Source organism: Embiotoca jacksoni, unplaced genomic scaffold (assembly GCF_022577435.1).
Source record: "Embiotoca jacksoni isolate LCO1_2020_lvr unplaced genomic scaffold, fEmbJac1.0.p SCAF_7, whole genome shotgun sequence".
Lineage (NCBI taxonomy): Eukaryota > Metazoa > Chordata > Actinopteri > Embiotocidae > Embiotoca > Embiotoca jacksoni.
In genome coordinates, this window is record NW_027185425.1 from 12,553,266 (window position 1) to 12,573,865 (window position 20,600).

The following is a 20,600-nucleotide window of genomic DNA, read 5'->3' on the forward strand; positions in this document are numbered from 1 at the left end:
TCCACCCTGGAGAGCGAGAGCGCACAGATTGGGAAGGTGCTCCTCAGACCTGCGTCTGGACAGCTTGAAGACGGCACACAGAGGATTTTTCCCTCTACTCTCACTTGCGCTTTCATCCCCTTTCTCATTTTTACCACCTCTGCCAAGAAGCACATGGATGGACTTTTTTGGTTTTTCACTGGAGGCAGAAAAATAAAACTTTAACAGACAGTCTGCTCCACCTGCAGTTGAAAATATTGATTTTTTTTTTTTTTTTTTTTTTTTAACTTTTATTTTTTTCCCTGCACTTGCAAGCAGCACTGGACCAATTCAGGGTGCCAGCTCTTTGCCCGGGAGGACGCCACTCCTCATTTTTGCCTGCATGTTCACTGAGTATCTGATGCCATTGCATCCCATGGGAGACACGCGTGGCTGAAATAAGGAGGGAGGTAGAAGAGAGACCCACCGGAAGAGCGCACCTATCGCTGCCCCTTAACCCACCGCACCCCCCCTCTGCCCCTCAACGCTCTGAGGAGAGAAAGGTAAGCCCTGTACCTGCCCTCACATTTCCTCTGGCTCTGTCAGCATCCTCATGTCCTGTCAGCTCGTGTCGTTTAATTTTTATCACATGTGCCTGAGGTGAAACTTGGCCAAAAGAAATAGAGGGAGAGAACAGGAAAGGAAAAAAAAAAATAAAAAAACAGATTCAATAACTTGGTCATGGGACCTGCATAATTCTCCCCAGTCCTAAGCTAGTGCAAAGAGTAATGCCTTGCAGATTAAAGAGAACCGGTACAGTTTATTCACCAAACAGACGCTGTACGGACGCTGATTTAGACTATTGAAGTTGTAGCTGTGCACCACGAGTCCTGACTTTCTCTGAAATCACAGGGATTCTCTGTGCCTCTCTGAAGGTGGATTGTGGTTTCTGCTTTATGTGAATTTCAAGTCTGGGTTCAGACCTTGTTGATGCATCCATACCCATATATCTGAGAGTTTTGTTGATGATGTTGAAGTGGGCGTGGTGTGTATCATGAGTGCATATTGGGGTGGGGCAGTGTGGTAGCAGGATATGTACAACACGTTATTGACTTAACAGGAGCGTCTTCCATGTGGACAGAGTTTGTGTTTATGCAAAGTATTTGCTACTCAAAAGCTATGGACGACAGGTTTATTTGACATATTTGTTACTCTTCTCTTCTCTTCTCTTCTCTTCTCTTCTCTTCTCTTCTCTTCTCTTCTCTTCTCTTCTCTTCTCTTCTCTTCTCTTCTCTTCTCTTCTCTTCTCTTCTCTTCTCTTCTCTTCTCTTCTCTTCTCTTCTCTTCTCTTCATCAACCCTGTTGCTTCACTCTGTCCATCCACTGTGACGCCTCTGGCAAGCGACACCGCATTCCTTTGTAACGACATCCCTCCATCGCAAACAGAAAGAGGACAGATAGCTGTGACTCTGAGTCCTCAGGTACCGTGCACGACAAACTGAACAGGGAGGCCGAGAGACAGAAAGAAACATGCAGAAGAAGCGAAAAAGAGCCCATAAGTGAGGCTTAGAAAACATCCACGCTCTACTGAGGAGATACATTTTTGATCACATGTGTTTTAGTGCACCAGCAGCAGGCTTTCTTAGCAGATGAAGGAGGGAGAGACACAGAGAGAGGTGTAGAGTGAGAGTAAGAGAGAGGGGGGTAGAGTCTGGAAAAGACAGTGGTCTGAAATCCAAAAACATTTGGCAGCATCCCTCTGTTTCACTGGCTTACGGCAAGAAAAAGTCGACTGGATGTATACCTGCGTGTGTGTGTGTGTGTGTGTGTGTGTGTGTGTGTGTGTGTGTGTGTGTGTGTGTGTGTGTCGGTGCGTGTGTAGCCCCACATGCATGCCCCTAGTTGACTGAATCTCCGTGAATATTAAAGTGTGTTACACAATCTGGGACCGGAGTGGATGAAGGGAGACACACCAGAACGTGAACTCTCCTCCCTGACGGTGAGCTTCAACGGGAGCTCGCAGGTCTGCGGAGCTGCTGGTGTGCAGCAGCGTCTGCTTTTACTGTTCAAAATTGCTCATAAAGTTCAGGGCCTCTTAGGTAGATTTACTCGTTTCCAGTCGCACACTGTCTTTGATTCGATTCAAGAACCTATTGGTGAAAAGATTTATACCTCCTCTCTGCTCCTTCCAGAATGGCATGTTTTTTGTCTTTTTTTTTTTACAGTGCCTGGCACATGGATGTTGGCAACCTTGCGCTGTAACCATGGCGACCGTGTGCCACTGACTTTCACTGATTTGTGTCCTCCAGCGGGAGGCAACTTGCCAGTAATTGGCTGACTTGTTGCGAGCAGCTCAAGTGTGTGTTTGTGTGTGTGGTACATTATCGAGCCACAACTACCAGGTTCCAACCGGCCGCCCCTTCAGGCCTTTGATGCAAAGTGCCAGAGCGTGACCAAGCATACACAAACAACAGTCACGCTGGATACACGCGGGCACATGCTTTATGCCCAGTGCAATGCAAACACCAACATGGATTTAACACTCCTCACAGACACACACACACACACACACACACACACACACACACACACACACACACACACACACACACACACACATTTTAAACAGATGAACGCCGTCAGTGTTGCCAAACGTCCCGCTCATAGAGTGCTGAGCTGCTCATGCCCCACTGCTTTTACTTTATAGGCCAGAACGTGTTGTAGTTGAGACTTTTTAGACTCCAAACTCAACAGCAGCTCTTTATTTTTTTTTAAATAATTTGTCAGGATAAGTCTTGTTCTGATGTCAAGGTCACGGAGCGAGGTCGTCTTTGTCAGGCCCGTAAGCTTTTTGGCGAGCTTTCATTCTCACCAGAGCAGCAAAACAGAGAGACAGAGTGGAAAGAAAAGAGTGCTTGCATGTCTCAGCTGTGAGGCATTTTAAATGCCTCCGTCAGGCGCCTTATTGTATTTCAGATTCTCACGACCCTTTGCTTTAAAATATCTTACTTCATCAGAGAGACAGGCCGTGTCGATGCGTACCTGCACAGAGAAAGACTTCCTTTTAGAGGTGATTTAAGTGAACGATGACTACATTGATGTACTTTCTGTGTACCTCTCCCTCAAGATTGTTAACTGGCCTACAGTTTGTGGCCACAAGGGGGCAGAACAGCAGGCAGTTCACTGTCAAACAGTGACCTGTTGTTGTTTTAGCAAATGTTTCAGTGAATCATTATTTTTTAAGTGTTATTATATCTGGGCTTCAACACTAAGTAACACAGATGACATTTAAGGTGGTGTCCTACTCTGTTACCATTCTTCATGATTTACTCCCATCTTCTTTGAGACTCAGCATCTACAAGCTGTCACTTGCCTGTCCGTAGCCGTGTCGAAGGATGACTCATCATTTTTAACACAACTTTGCTGTATCGGTTGCATACAGTATACTACATTGTACTACCTGGCTGTACTTCGATTCATGGTTGTATGTGCTTTTGCGTTTGTGTTTGAAAGTGGGTGAGCACATGTGCTTCTATTACTTTCAGTGCGAGCAGGAAATGAAGGAGAATGCCACTCATTCTCAAGAAGAAGTGAACGCCCACCTCGTCCTTTGACTGTCCTGGAGCCCAAAACACCTTCACAGCACGCAAACACATACACACACACACACACACACACACACACACACACACACACACACACACACACACACACAAATATCTCTCATCTGAGCCTTTTGTTTCGTTTCATAGGCACATAAAGAGGTAAGGGAGTGTAAACAGGGAACTATTTAAAGACTTCTCCAGCAATGAGTATGTTTTTGTAAAAGTCCTCTGTTCAGCCAGGAGCTGTAATTACAACCGCACACTCGCACACAGTCCTCAGCACGTTATTATGAGAAATGCTAACCGGTGGCAGCTGATATACTGAATGAAGAATTGCAGCGAAGGGAAGGGCGGTGGAAACAGAATACAGGTCCTGGTCTTAATCAGAGCCTGGACCATAACATTTAAGATTAATGGGCAGGATTTTGTTTTTCAGCTAAAAAGGGGAGTAAGATTTGCGTCTCGTCTGCGCATGTTTATGCCGTCTGAGCTTGTTTGCATATCAACAGTAGCCATCTTGGCCTGGACACAGGGCTGATATATGTGGAAGTCAGTCAGTTTTAATGGCAGATAGTTAATATGCACAAACATACGGCCCTCCAGAGTGGATGGAGCAGTGTGTTATTAATCAGGCCCTCGTATTGAAGGACATTGTTTTGGCTCTGTATAAGACAGAAGGGGGAGTAAAGGGTTTTCTATGATTCCTATCGGTTTATGTGGATTATAACTTTGGCAGCTTCATTTATTTATTTTCTCTCTCTCTATTATGAATAATTTACCTGTTTCCCGTTATCTCTGTTTATCAGTCTCCCACTTGCTCTTTCATCCTCTCAACTGTCTGGACCACGGGAAGTTTTTCCACTGGGCTGGCAGCAACAGGGGGACGGAGACCGAGAGACAGGGGGAGCAGGCGGTGGGGAGGCTTGGCAGACGCCCCTTGTTATTTTTCCTCCGCCTCCCATTGACTCTGTCAGCAGCGGTTCACTTTTCGAGAGGCCTGCGAGCTCCGAGCGGTTTGACAACATCGGCTATCAGAAGGAACTTATCGCATGCTCACTAAGACAGAAGCAGGAGGAGGACTGGTGGTGAAGGTCATCACTCCGTTGTCACATTTTCCCCTTTTAACGTTCTTCTTGATTTTGTTCCAGTTGTCCCCGCTTCCTTCATTCTTACCCTCTTTCCCTTCTTTCCATCTTTTTTTTTTTTTTACTTGACTACAAATCCTCTCGAATCAAACGCCAACTCTTAACTGGGCTCAAACTAAAACCCCTGTGGTAAAGTAGCCTTGTTCTCCATCGCCAAACATTGCTTTTAGTCAGTGAGGCCTGAACAAGGCGCAGCAAGTAAGTCACGGACAGAGAAACGAATTGAGCAATGCTTCCTGGAGTCAGATCTATATTTTTCCAGTGGTGCGTCGGAGCTTTGTGGGGCGGCAGCTTGTGTTTTCAAAGAGAATCCAACAGGAACAAATAGGGACGAGGGCCTCGGTGCTCATCCAGCAAAAGCGCTGTTCCATGTTAATAGGATGTGACATGTGCTGGTCCGTCACCGAGGCTGAGTATTCCTGGGCTTAACTCTGGATGCAAGGAAGCAAGAGTTTCCCTGCCTCTCCTGAGGATGTGCACAAAGACCTACCCACGCAACAGTCTCAGTTTTGGGGAAAAAAAAGAGGGAATCCATAACAGAGTGAAGCCAAATGGAGAGTGTTTGATGTTTGGCGGGCTGAATGCGTTTGTATGTTCAGGTAGCCAGTACAGATTAGCATGTGTGTACAGTGCATGTGGGTAGGTTTAATTCCTTTTTGACTCTCCTACCTCTCATTCATTGCCCCTCAGTTCACCGTCTGGCAGGAGTTTTGTTTGGGGCTTCCAAAAGCAGGACGTTGGGCCAACTCTTAACGGGGGTCAGCTCCTCAGTATAAAACTCCCATTATCCTCCCTTTTTATCTCGTTACAGATGTAGTTCCCGAGCCAACTGTTTATTTTTATTATTTCACTTCAGATGCAGGATGGTTATATCTCTCTCTGATGGGTCAATAGTGAGTAAGAGGTTGGAAACAGCTCTTCTGAGACTATTTGAAAAGCTCCAGACTTTGTTATTGTTCAGTCTGAGTTTGATTTAGGCGTGTGCGTAGGTGTTCGTGAAAAGAGAAAGGAGACTGGGGTTACGGGGGTGTTATGATCCCCTTGGAGCAGGATCATAAAAAGCATTTTATTTCACAGTGCCAGATTGTTCTGCAGGAGGAAATAGATGCTTACTAAGTGAGACATGCATCGAATGCTCACACAGTATGTGTTTCTCAATTATCAGTAGCAGACAACTGCTTTGTATCCTCCATTCATCAATAGTTTTGTTTAACCAGTTACCTCATAGTTAAACTTGTTACAGTTAACTTCTTTATACCAGAGAAATCTAAAAAGAGTCAGTCCTCCCGACAAAAACAGAAGCATTAAACGTTTTAGCAAATACCCAGTACCTTATAGTTTAAGTGACAAACGTGGTCTGACTCACCGGATGTAGGATGTTGGTATATGCCTCCCATTGATCAACTGTTTCCAGTGACATTGTCCTCCTTTTCCTAGATTTGTGTGTTACCATTTTTAAAATCCCTGTTGTATGAGGAACAACATCCTCTGAGTTTGCAACCTGTGTGCTGGAAATGTAAGATTTGGATCATACAATAAGACAGACCTGCTTGGTTCTTTTCTCTCATTTACAGGGATTTAGCCATTTTGATGCCGGGGCTGGCCTCCTGCATGTGCAAATGTTCCACCAAATCAAGTTCCCCTCCCGACACAATTTTGTAAAGACACTGTGGCTGCATCCTGGGCTTAGTGCCACCCGAGACGATTGTGATTGGTTTAAAGAAATACAAACAATCCAAAGTATTTTTTCCCCCCTCGAGAGGAATGACATTATGGGTGCAGCTAGTTCATTCTCCAACGCTGGCACAGCGCAATGTCTGGCTAAGTGAGACTATAGGACTGTTGGAGTTTGTGGTGTGACGTTGTTACTGGGTTTAGACAGATCAGAAATGACATTTTAGATGTGGTACGATCGTGTAAGATGAAAATTGACTTCATTTTCTGTCTGAACAACGCCTCCTTCTTGTAGCAATGACAACAAACCTTTCTGTAACCTTAACAACATAATAGCATTATCCCAAACCACAATGTTTACCTAAACATAATCAAGGACTTATTTCAAAACAAACCATAATCTTTCTCTAACCTTAACTAAACCTTTACCACCTTTGCGTGGGTCACAGTGTCCAACAGTTAAATTTTTGTAACAGAGAAAGGGACTGACATACATGTTTTCTTGCTCATCGTTGAGGTAGATCTGAAAGTGCTTACATATGTTGTGTATTTTGTCATTTAATTTGGAGGACTTGTGGGTCCAAAACTCTTTCTAAATATGTTAATTTTCATTCTTACCGAGATATTTTTGAAGTCAGGAAGGGAGACGGGAAAATACTTCTCATTTAATGAGTTAAACATCTATATTGATTTTGCTCAGCATGACATCACATGAAAACACACTGGACTTTCAATGTTCCTGATGTCATTTCACTCTAGCACAGGCGTGTCGAACTCATTTTAGTTAAGGGGCCACATACGGCCCGCTTTGATCTCAAGTGGGCTAGACCAGTAAAATCATAGCATAATAACGCACAAGTAACGACAATATTTCTCTATGTTTAAATCATTGGTGAAGGTTTTTGGATGATAAACCCTATTTTAAGATCTTTCTACAATAAACTAGAAACATAAAGAGCAAAAACTCAGACATCAGCCCACTGTTTATCCGCCTGGGCTGCTCTCTGCAGATTCCCTCGCTTTGTGACGCGTTTGACGTCAAAGCGAGCAGTGAGCGCTGCTGCCTCCAGAGCAGACGTCGCCTTTACGCTGTTTTTGAAGCAATTACCGGATCGATTAAAACAAAAAAAAATACAAAACGTTTGTACTCATAAACCTCCATATTCTCATAGAAATGCAATTTATGCCTTTCTGTAATTTTCACACTTAGCAAAGTCATCCGGCGGGCCGAGCTGGACCCCCTGGCGGGCCGGACCTGGCTCGCGGGCCGTATGTTCGACACCCCTGCTCTAGCAGGTGGTTACAGATGCCCACCACATGTGTGAGCCCTCTTTCTTCCACCCTTAAACAAACCGGCAGGGGTTGCCAGGCCCTGGCCAGATAAACACCTGAAATTTGGCTTGGCTCATGGTGTTCCCCACAGCGATGGATTTAAGACGACTTATCCCCTGCACTGGACCACCCTGAGCTTCTCTGTTGTTTCTTTTGAAAATTTTGTTATGTCACACTGTATTAGGCATCTGAAGAGCACGAATTACACCCCCAGTGGCCGTGCAATCTTTGTGTACACTGATATGTATTAACCATGGCTCCAGTCCCATGTGGGGAGGACAGCAAAATAAGACAAAACACCCACATTTTTTTGCTCAAGCTATTACAGTATCCCATGATTGTTGAGTGCAGCGTGCTGTTTCACTCAGACTTTTTGTTTAAATGGCCTTGGTTTAGAGACTTAATCCTTTCTGTACAGACTTTGAGCCCATTGAGCAACATGGGTTTCATAATGCAGCGCTCAGAGGCTTTAGGCAGCGACCAAGACAACCAGCCCTTTAAGGCTTTTGTCTTAATTATTTCCTGTAATCAGCAGCAAAGTAGTGAAACGATAAAATGAAAAAGCGACTTTGTGCTCGCTCCAGCTCAGTCGAGGTGAACGCAGTGAAAGCTTTGCTTGTGTGTGTGTGTGTGTGTGTGTGTGTGTGTGTGTGTGTGTGTGTGTGTATACGTGGTCTTTACCACAGGTCTCTTGTTTTTTTTATTCCCACAATGTGTACGTAATGCTTCCCAGTGTTAGACAGGAGAGGCGATGCAATTTGGGAGCATTCCTAAGTACTCAAAGAAGCTGTCGAATAAGAAATATTTAGTTTCATGCTCATAGGAAGGGTTAACACTCTGCCTATGATTTAGGAATAGAGTAGAGTTTCATAGAGAACATTTGAGATGCTTTACAGTGAAGACTAAGATAAACAAACAAGACTAATTGCATGAGAGCCTCACTGTTTGCCTCTGTATCAGGCATTTGCTCGGTTTTTGTCTGTCAATGTGAACATAAGGAGGTAACATAAGTAAGCGTGCGAGTAAGTATGGAAAGAATTTCCTTAAGAAACAGCATGAATGCTTGATCACAAGAACAGCCATATGTAGTGACGACAGTACATTTATTCCGAGAGATTAAATATAATATTTAGCTCAAACAAATTCATCCATATGGGTGCAATGTTGTTACCCTTTTTACAAACTGTTTCCAAAAAAGTTGGGACAGTGTAAAATGTAAATAAAAACTCAACGCAATGATTTGCAAATCACCCATATTCAATTAAAAATAGACCAAAGACAACATATCAAACGTTGAAACTGAGAAATTGTATTGTTTGATGAAAAATATGTGCTTATTTGGAATTTGATGCCAGCAACACGTCTAAAAAAATGAGTTCTGATGGAGGCATGTTTACCACTGTTGCATCACCTCCTTTGAGAGACCAGTTTCTGTCAGGAGTCCAGTTTTTTCCTCCGTTTTGCCCCCCCACCCCCTCCGATCACCTCTCCTCCTGTGTCCCCTGTCTTTGTCTGTGGCCACGCCCCTCACATCCCGTGGCCACGCCCCTCACCGGTCCCAGCAGATGCAGCCACTCACCCCTGATCACCACCTGCAGGTGTACTGCATCTCCCTGATCACCTCCCCAGACTATATGTAACCTGCCCCTGCACAACTCTGGTTGTCGGTTCATTTTTGTTAGCCACCTGTCTGTCCTCCGTCCGTCCTCCGTCTGCTCTCCGTCAGTCCTGTTCCCTTTCCCGTTCCTCCGGCCTCTGTGCCTCCTGCGGATATTCCCGGTCAAAGTCACCAGTTGGTGGAGTTGCCCTCCCGGCTCGGAGGATTGTTGACGCCGTCCCTTCCGCTGGTCTGCCGGCTGCCCTGTCAGCCGTGTCCCCCTGGAGCTGTCGGTCGAGTTGCCCTCCCGACTGGAAGTAAGTGGACACGAGAGGTGCCACCTTTTGTTTTTTTTGTTTTTTGTTTATTACAAATAAAGACTGTACTTTGGAACTTATACCTCGAGTCTGTGAGCTTGCATTTGGGTCCTGGAAAAACACCCACCACATAACAGAATGAACCGACCAAGGAAGGACCCAGCAGCCACAGACTCGAATCCAAGATACATGACTTTATTTCAGTATTTTTCCAGTCAGGCCCGCCGGAATGACACTGTTTCTGCTGAACCCCGGACTGGGTTCGAGGGAACCCGCCTGGCCTTCTGGGACCCCCCCAGAAGGAGGTGGCGACGCCGGGGTCACCGGCCGCCCGGTCCTGCTGCGCCCTTGGTCACTGGATGTGTAGCCGTCAGTCACCACACGCAAGCCCACAGCCCCGTCGGTCGCTACGGGCGAGCCCACAGCCCCGTCGGTCGCCACTACGGACTCTCTACCCCCGCAGCGCCGGCGAGAGATCCAGACGCCATCCGGGCCTGGGTGTTGGCCCACAATTGCCTGCAGCATGGCCTACGCGGCAGTAACACTGCTCCTTTGTTCCCTGTCGCTGGACGGGTCGTCGATGTCCTGCCTCCAGCTCCATCCTCCGGCGCGGTTGTCGCCCCGGCTCTGTCCTCCAGGGCGGTCGACGCCCCTCCTCCAGCTCCTGCTGCCTCCAGGGCGGTCGACGCCCCGGCTCCGGCTGCCTCCAGGGCGGTCGACGCCCCGCCTCCGGCTCCGTCCTCCTGTGCGGTCGTCACTCCGGCTCCTGCTGCCTCCGGCGCGGTCAATGCCCCGCCTCCTGCTCCGGCCTCCTGTGCGGTCGTCGCCACGCCTCCTGCTCCGGCCTCAGGCGCGGTCGCCGCCCCGCCTCCCGCTCCGTCCTCCTGTGCGGTCGTTGCCTCCGGCTCCGTCCTCTGGCCTGGTCGTTGCCTCCGGCTCCGGCTCCTGCTGCCTCAGGCGCGGTCGACGCCCCGCCTCTGGCTCCGTCCTCCGGCGCGGTCGTCGCCCCGCCTCATCATCGTCCTCCGGAGCGGTCACCCCAGTCCGTCCTGCCCCGTGGCCGTCCTCCGGAGAGATCCCCTGAACCTGTCCTGCCCCGTGGCCGTCCTCCGGAGAGATCCCCTGAACCTGTCCTGCCCCGTGGCCGTCCTCCGGAGCGGTCACCCCAGGCCGTCCTGCCCCGTGGCCGTCCTCCGGAGCGGTCACCCCAGGCCGTCCTGCCCCGTGGCCGTCCTCCGGAGCGGTCACCCCAGTTCCGTCCTGCCCCGTGGCCGTCCTCCGGAGAGATCCCCTGAACCTGTCCTGCCCCGTGGCCGTCCTCCGGAGCGGTCACCCCGAACCTGTCCTGCCCCGTGGCCATCCTCTGGAGCGGTCACCCCAGTCCGTCCTGCCCCGTGGCCGTCCTCCGGAGAGATTCCCTGAACCTGTCCTGCCCTGTGGCCGTCCTCCGGAGGGGTCACCCCAGGCCTTCCTGCATTGTGGCCTTCTTCCGTCCACCTAGATTTCCTGTCTTGTGTTGGTGTGGTCCTCTGTCCCTCCTCCGGTCCCCCCTCCTCCCGTCCGGTCCAGTTTTGGTTGCCGAGAGGCTCCCTTTGAGGGGGGGGGGTACTGTCAGGAGTCCAGTTTTTTCCTCCGTTTTACCCCCGATCACCTCTCCTCCTGTGTCCCCTGTCTTTGTCTGTGGCCACGCCCCTCACCGGTCCCAGCAGATGCAGCCACTCACCCCTGATCACCACCTGCAGGTGTACTGCATCTCCCTGATCACCTCCCCAGACTATATGTAACCTGCCCCTGCACAACTCTGGTTGTCGGTTCATTTTTGTTAGCCACCCGTCTGCTCTCCGTCTGCTCTCCGTCTGCTCTCCGTCTGCTCTCCGTCAGCTCTCCGTCAGTCCCGTTCCCGTTCCTCCGGCCTCTGTGCCTCCTGCGGATATTCCCGGTCAAAGTCACCAGTTGGTGGAGTTGCCCTCCCGGCTCGGAGGATTGTTGACGCCGTCCCTTCCGCTGGTCTGCCGGCTGCCCTGTCAGCCGTGTCCCCCCGGAGCTGTCGGTCGAGTTGCCCTCCCGACTGGAAGTAAGTGGACACGAGAGGTGCCACCTGTTGTTTTTGTTTTTTTTATTACAAATAAAGACTGTACTTTGGAACTTATACCTCGAGTCTGTGAGCTTGCATTTGGGTCCTGGAAAAACACCCACCACATAACAGTTTCTCGAGTTTTAAAAGTGAACTGTGTCCCATTCTTGTCTGATGTAGGATTTCAGCTGCTCAACAGTTCAGGATCTCATTGTGCCAAATATTTTTAATAAGTGACAGGTCTGGACTGCAGGCAGGCCAGTTTAGCACACAAACTCTTGTTGTGAAATATGCAGAATGCAGTTTGGCATTGTTTTTCTGAAAAAAGCATGGCGTTCCCTATCAAAGACATTATGTGGATGCTTGCATATGTTGCTCCAAAACCTATATATATATATATATATATATATCGTTCAGCATTAATGGTTCCTTCCCAAATGTGCAAGCTACTCATTCCGTGTGCCCATATGCGTCACTTACAGTATACCCTCACAGGTGGTGGCTTTTCAACTGCACTGATAACAAGCTGGGTGGTCCCTCTTCTCTTTAGCCTAGAGGACGCGGCATCCATGATTCCCAAAAATAATCACAAATTTTGTTTGGCAGGCCACAGAACAGTTTTACACTTTGCCTTAGTCCATGTTAAATTCTTTGCAATTTTGCATTGATGAACATTATTCTTAGATTGTTGCACTATTTTCACACGCAGTCTCTGAGTGGTAAATCCCTCCCCGTCTTCACAACTGAGACACTCTGCTTCTCTACTCTATCATAATCCTAACCTGTTGCCATTTAACCTAATTAGTTGTGAGATGTTCCATCAGGTATTTTTTTTTTAGCACTACACAACTCCTCCAGTCCTTTGTTACTACCCCTGTCCCAACTTTTTTTGAAATGTGTTGCTGGCATCAAATGAGATGAGCATATGAGCATATTTTTATAAAATAAGAAAATGTCTCAGGTTCAACATTTGATATGTTGTGTTTGGTCAATTTTCATTGAAATATGGGTTTATGTGAATTGCAAATCATTGCATTCAGTTTTTATTCACATTTTACACGGCGTCCCACATTTTTGGGAAACTAGGTTATACCATGAATAAGAACAAGATTAGGAAGCTGCTGTAAGAACACAGCTGCAGTTGCAAAGCAACACAGACCCGAACTGTCTTGTTAAAAACTGAGTGAGATCAAAGATTTACATGACCTGAGTTTAAACCTGGATATTCAATGGATGACAGATTACAGAATAAGTGGACGGAAATAAAACATCCTCTACCTAATGTTAACCATGCAAGTCTGTGATTGTTTGGACAGTCAACGCAAAAGAAGTACAGCCACTTCTGGGAGGATATTCTTTGGCCAACCAACATAATACTTAATTAGGGAGGGCTTTGAGCCAATTACCGCTCACTTTCATGTGGTTTGCAGATGGCTACGCACACTCTCTCCCTTTCTCTCACTCCCCACTTTTCCTACAAGCCGCTAGCAAAAACCCTGTTGTGTTGCCTCATTGCTAATTTGAACCAGAGAAGTGGTCATTTCCTAACAGTGGGCCCCGGCCTGCTACGCAAGCCGAACCGACAAGCAGCCCAATGGAGCCTATAAGCTGGATGGCTCCCAAAGCTGGGCAGAAACCACACAAACCCAAGTCTTCCTGACGTGGCGAAAGTGTGATCAAGATATGGGAAATATCAGGTTCTAGGAAAGAGGGATGGTGTTGCATTTATTTGGAAGATCGAATAAGGACATGATGAAAACGGGGATTGGAGAAAGTGGAAAGAGGCGAGGAGGGGTGAAAGAACAGGAAAAGATGTGAAGGTAAAAGAAGCACAAACGAGAGAATAAGTTTGATCTTCCAAGGAGCTCTCCGTTTGTGGCAGCCATGTGGCGTCTTTGATCTGGCCGAGGTTTTGAACCGGTGTCAACAGAAACATGCAGGGGCCGTCTGTTTGCTCCCAGACGCAGATCATTCCTCTAAGAATTACTCTGCCTCAGTTCACCACAGCCTCTTTACTTCTCCAGTATTTGTTTACCCTGTCGGCCCATTCCTCAAGTTCACCAACAAGTCCAGTAATACCCTCGAACTCCTGCAATCAGCGAAACTTTCTATGCTATTAATTTCCGAGGGAAGCAAAAATCCAGGGACTTTAGGAGATTTAAAAGATACGTTTGTAACAGTATAACAGTGCTGCCTTCAGCAACAGTCTTTTATCATTTAGTCCTGTAATACGGGATCCATTCATTCTGCTCCACTCACTGTCTGCCATCATATGGATGAGGCATGTTCTGTAGCCTGCATCATCTGGAAGGAAGAGGGAGGGATAACAAGAAGGTGGAGGAGGAAGACGAGGATGCAGACATGTCCGCTATAGATCGTTATAGTGAGAGGATGTGTCCTGAATGCTGTGTCCCGGCCATATGACAGGCTGCTGATTCAAACCTCATGCTGGAAGCAGAGACAGAGAGGAGACAACAGGGTTAGAGGCTTGTTCATAGTTAGGTCACAAAAAACAATGGGAGAAAGCTTAGAGGATTTTTTTTTTTCTTGAAGCAGCACTTACCGATATGAAACTTTGTAATATGAAAGCAGACACTCAGTAACAAAGCCTGATAAAAATATTAATTTGGCATTATCAGTTTGCCATGGCTCCGAAAGGCATTTTAGTACATTCAGGTCATTTTTTAGTTTTTCACAGCCTTCACCTATAACAGGACTCATAAGATAAATGTAGAGTGAATATTTTTAGACCTGTCAGGTGGTAAAATATACTTTTCATGTAGGTTTATTACCAGGTACTTTAGAAAAATGGTAGTTACATAGCTACTGACTGTTAGAAAGACAAATATAAAATCATTACATTACTTTTTCGTGATGTTGTCAAAAGTAAACCCTTTGAATATAGTTTATTGTTGAGGGAAAATGAAAAAAAAAAAATTACCCCTGAAATCATCAGGGTCAAAAAGACATGGACAAAGAGACAATCTTAAGTTAACTTACGGGGGAAAAAAATGTCTTAGCTTGAGCCACAACCAGTTAAACAAGAGTCTAGATTTCATGCCCCTGCTGTATTCATTTTGAGATTGGTTTAAATTGGTCTTTTGCAAGTCCCTAAATTGTACAGAAAAATATTCCTAAATCAAAGGAAAACATCTTTGATGATATTCAATATTTCATGCTAATATGATATAGTAACAAACATAGGAAGACTCAAAAAGTTGGACTCTTCAGAGCTAGATCTTAACACATGCAGAAGATCAATGTCAAAGTTTTAGCCTTATCTTTGGTTCTATGGTGTTTTTCATTTGCCGTATCATATTTTAAATTGATCATTTAAATAAGGAAAGGGTTAAAATATCAAACAGATAAGGAGATCCATAGATCTGTGTGCTTATCTCATGTCTGGGACTGAATCAGGACAGCATGTCTTGAGAGATGCTGTTGAAGGCCAGCTGAGACAAGCCAGGTGTAACAAATGCACACAGCCATCCACTCTTCAAGTTGAGACAATGGTGAATCCAGACCTCTTCAACACTTGTGGGAAATGTGCGTAGACCCCCTCAAACTCAGCACTGTGTACACAAACAGTGCCCTAATGAATTGAGGGCCTTTCCCTGGGGGGCATATATGTGTGTGTGTGTGATCCAAAAAACAGATTCTCTGACATTTCTCTACGTCTTGTGTTTCTTTCTATTCCCCTGTATTTTTCACTGCTGTTACAAGCTCTACTTGACTAAACTGTCTTTTATTACCAGGTACTTTTCATTTTCCACTGCAGATCCTACCCCTTCAATGTGGTATTGTATTGTACTGCTGCATGGAATTGCAATGATGTCATCTTCACCACTACACACATAGTGGTGGATATGGAGGGAATGCTGTTCTTGATTCTCTATATCCATTGACATTAGCGTAGTTTTGTGGGTTGCCTTCAAACGAGCTGTCAATGAATAAAAAAAACAACAACTGCAGCCTTACAGGACGTTCTATGCCGTACACACAATGATGATTCTCCCTGACCAATCAGTAGTCTACAGTATTTTGACGTCACCTATTAGTATTAACTCATCTCTTTTGGAACCTTCCGGAGGTGATACCAAACATAGTACCAGGAACAACCCGAAGTTTTTGCCTGATGGAAAATCCAGAAAAACAAGTAAAGTAGAGTGGAATAAAGCTGGTATCATCAATGTAACCAGGTTTTTGGGAACAGTTTGAACCTCTGAAGCTGCATCTGTTGGACACAGCTAATCTTTCCCTCACTGTTTTTAAACTGGATGGGTTTTGGGAGATTTTAGATTTAAAAATTGGTTTGTAGACTCAGCTGACACCACAAGAAATATTGAGCGTTATCTGGGGTTTTGCAGAATTGTCCATCATTATTGTTCTTGTCAAGTTTACATGGTTGTTTGCAATGTGGTCAGTTGTACACTTGTACACATATTTACAGTAAACCTTGGTTGTTAAACAACCACTTTGCAAACTAAGTAAGGGGACCGGACCTGCACCAAGCAGAAGCCGGGATTAGAGATTTTTCTCACTGCTGCTTTCCTTGATCAGTGATGCATATCAAACTGCTGGAAGAACTACGTTGGGGAATGCACTCCACGAAGGCGGCATCAATTAATCTGCTAATCTACTCCATGTGACACTCCTCCTGCCTTCGTCCCTACCCATTACACTGCCTGCAATACGATTATTCAGAGAGGAGGGGAAGACGAGGGGGCAAAGAAAAGCATTAGTTGAAATGCTGCCAACATTCAAAATTGTCCAAATAGTTCTCAGGCCTGCCAGACACAACAGCATATTCACAGTCTCTGCCTGTCTGTGGATTCAGTTCAGTCTGCCACATTCTGATTCTGCATTCTGCTGAGTCCTTTAGCAATTTTGACATTTTGCTTTGGCATTTTTGAGACGTCCTACATGTCCTGTCTGTCTATTGTCAAAAGATGGCAGGGCAGCACCTTGTCCATCATCTGCAAAATGCACGAGTCTCTCGGCCCATGCAGAGACTCCAACTCTTCTCCTCTATGTTTTCTAAGCTGCAGGGAGGAAAGAGTCAGATATGTCATGCCACATCAATAACCGCAGATGCATCTTATCCTATATGTACTCCCTGCATCTGCGTTTCTCCACGGGTGCATCACTCAATCCACAGAGGGCGTCTGGAATGCATCTGCAATCAGTTTCACTGCATTTTTCTGCAGCGAGAGCGGAACTGAGACAGTAACAGAGTTTCTCTGGTGGGTGTGAGCGCAGATACAGACAAGAGACAGACAGGCAAAGTAATGGATGGTGTTGTTTGTTCGCTGAGAGGATCATCTGATCCACAGATATCGAAATTAAGACTGTCTAGGACTGAAAAGTCTATCAGAACAGAAAACATCTTTGTTCTGTTGACTTTAGATTCTTTGTGAAACCCAGTTTCAAACCCAGATGGTAAGATTTTTGTCAACACTATCAGTCCAGACTCCATTTATTTACACATCTGTGCTTGTATGATAAGCAAATCGTAGCCATTACCTTATGAGTGTGAGAGGGCAATTGTGTTTTTCCCCACAGTGTGGATAAATAAGCAGAGGCAAAAGAGGAGGAGGAAAAAAAACAAAAACGCACACAAGCAAAAATGAGTGCGACCACTGTGGGAGATGTGGTGAACATCAAGAAGTGGGGGTGGAAGGATTGGGGAAGGGGGAGTGGATGGGTGGGTGGGTGGGTGAAAGAAATTTGGCATCGCTGATGGAAACGGGGTCTGGAGCCTGCACACACTCACACATAAACACATACAGACACACACACAGGACAGAGCAGACACCAGCACCCATCATTCAAATGGTATTTTAAGAGCCATTTAAGTCATTCCAATAAAAACCACAGCCGTTATAATACCTTGTCCAGGGGAGACAGGGGGAGACAAAGTTATGGCATGGGGAGGTGAGTGGTAAAGGGGGTAGTGGGGAGAAAATGCAGGAAAAGTAAGTCAGACAATGTTTGTTTTCACGTCTGCACTTTGAATCTTTTTCATGTCATTCCCCCTCGCTGCTCTTCCCTGCGAGCCAGAGGCAAGTTCTCCAGTCTGTGAAGATGATTTAGTGATAGCAGGAAGGTGCAAAAGCTTTGTATCCTTGCCAGCCTTATCACTTTAATTCTTCCCTCGGCTAAATGTGAGATATTTCCCGTCCATGTTGTCCCGTGGGCTTGAAGGCAGTGATGCAATTTTGTGTTGTTGGCAGCCAGGAAACATTTCACGAGATGTTTGACCCTGTCGCACTTTGCTACCTTTTCGCTCGTGCTAATACTCCACCCTGATGTGTGAACCATCAGCCGTACGCTACTCTTGTTTGACTCAGTTACCCACCCCCCACCCGCTCCCCCTCTCGTTGAGACCCCAGACTCCCCTCTGACACAACCTCCTCCGAAAATGTGACAGACCAGACCAACGTGGAACAGGAAAAGGAGAGAGTTTATCCGTCTGCCTCATGACCTTAAATCTCCGTCCAAGGCCAACAACCACACATGCATCGTTGCATTCCGACGACTGTTATTTTGGCATTACGTCTATTTGCACTGTTCTCAACTGAGGAGCTGTGAAAAGCCGTCTAAACACTGCTCTCTCATACCATGCGATCCTGGCCAGCGTGAGCAAAGCCGGGCGAGTGCAAATATGGAGCAGGACGATGGAGATGTTGGATAATCACCGCTCCTTGACTTTATGCCTTGCACCCATCTTTTTTTTGACTGTCTCGATCTCTTTTCTTCCATTTGTTAAATGTAATGTCTCAGTCAGATCCTTGTAACCCTTTAAAAACTAATTTTACCCAAATTACAAAAGCACATTTTCTCACTAACCTCCAGCGTTGCCTAACTTTGCACATGGTTTTGGTTTTACTTGCCCAGGTTGGGATATCTGTGTCTGAGGTTTCTGCCTCCGCTGAAGTACAATACAGATGAATGATATTTCATTGATGGTGTTCACAGAAATAAAAACATGTCTTAAACATGTCTTCCTAGAAACAATGTCATTACCAGACATGTGGACTCAAGTGACTTAATTTGGTCTCAAATCTTTTATTTTACTTTACCATAACTGACTCAGGGCTTCAGTTGAATTTTAACCAATTGACCTGGAATGACTTGGCATCCTCCTGAAGCCTTTTTATATCCCTCTTGCTTGAGACATACAGTAGTCAAAGTATTGGACTTAAGACACTGAAGACACACTTTTGACTTGCAGAACATTGACTTTCCTCCACCCTTGGTTACAGTATTACCCTGGACAATCCTTAGACTTCACTATCAGGTGTCTTATCGAGCATGGGGACTATTTCTTGGGAGGAAGCGGTTCCAATGAAAACTTTTCACAGCGAGGTCTATGAATTACTCAGTGATGAGAACTGTGATTCTGGTAAGCGATCTTGTTGTAGGAATTTTTTAATATATATTTTTTTCAGCTCCATGCACACTACTTCAACTCATTTGTATTGAAATTTGAATGACACAGAAATCTAAGAGTGTCCGTGGCGATCCGGGTGGTTCACTGACCTATGTTGATTCCTACAGCTGGTATTCCATCAATATACCGAACATGTACACATACATCTACATGCATCTATGCACAGCCGCCCTCAAACGTTCTGAAGCTCAGACCTCAGAATTTTTTTTACAGACCATTCAAAAGTCATTACCTCTGCTTTACAGAACACATATTAGCTTGTTCTGCTTTTATACCCGCCCAACGCAAACCTCCCCCTGGACACGCATCACCTGCACCTCCAACAGACGTAACGTTTTCTTAAGCTCATGGTTTGACTCGATGTCTCCTGTCCCCATCTCATTTTGTTTTGCATAGAAATAAAAAAATAAAATAAAAAAAAAAACACACACACATACAAAGAAAGAGTGTTGGGGTTTTCACTCCTACCGCTCCAAACCTAAGTAAACACGCCGGTTTCCAAACCATACACAGTTGCGCTAAAGAGACACGTCAGACGGGGCCCGGGGTTATGGTTTCTCAGCAGCAGATGAATGATTTGAAAGGAAGGAGAGGTTTTGTGGGCAATTTACATACGCGGGACTTTGAGTCATTTCGGGGTCGATTGCGGGCTGCAGGCAGTAATTCCTCTATCTCAGGACGGGCCATCATATCTGCGTTTGATGGTCTAATTCTTACATGCTCCTTCATTACTGTGCTGTCATAATCAGACTCTTTAAGATTGGAAATAAGAAAATGATGTTTGCATGAGCAATGAGAGAACAAAGGGAAGAGACTAATAATCAGACGGGCGGAAAATAAAATAAAAAGACTAGACATGCATTGCGTTACCATCGTGTACCGCATGCCCTTCGAGCACAGATTTCAGGTTTGGTCGATGATGCACGTACCCATCTCCGCTCTCCTCTGTGTTGCCCGTTAGTATTGTACTGCTCAAGTGAAAAACAATGGCAGAAGTCCTCCATCTGGTTGCAGTTTGGATCCCATGCCAGCTTGAGTGGGAGTGATACAGAGACCTCCAAGGGGCTTAAAACAACAACAGCTCACAGTCGAGAAGACTGGTTGCATATTTCCAGCTACTGTAGCAATAAACATACTCGCTCACACATACACACAGACACATGTTCATACACAGGGAAATCCAAAAGTTTAGCCATTAAATTGATATCATTCGGAAATCTGGTGGCTGATTACATTCATGGCAATGGACAGATATTGAAAAGCATTGAACTGATGAATTGTATGATATAACAGAGGGATGGAAGGTCTGACATGTATTGGGCCCATGGCAAGTGCAGTGGTGGAATGTCCCTTGGTGTTTTAATGGAGTTTGTCTCTCCACACCTGTGGAACTAATAGCAAGCCACTGCAGTCAGATGTCCTATGAAAATATTTGGTGGAATGAG

General features: G+C 45.9%; 1 protein-coding gene across 1 annotated transcript in view; it reads left to right on the plus strand.

Annotated features, from left to right (window-relative positions):
* The first annotated feature begins 267 nt into the window (after positions 1 to 267).
* Positions 268 to 20,600, plus strand: part of col8a2 (collagen, type VIII, alpha 2) — a 48,235-nt gene continuing 27,902 nt past the window's right edge. The window contains exon 1 of the mRNA XM_069175833.1: positions 268 to 521. The gene's annotated coding sequence lies outside the window, so the exon portion shown is untranslated. The remainder of the gene's footprint in view (positions 522 to 20,600) is intronic.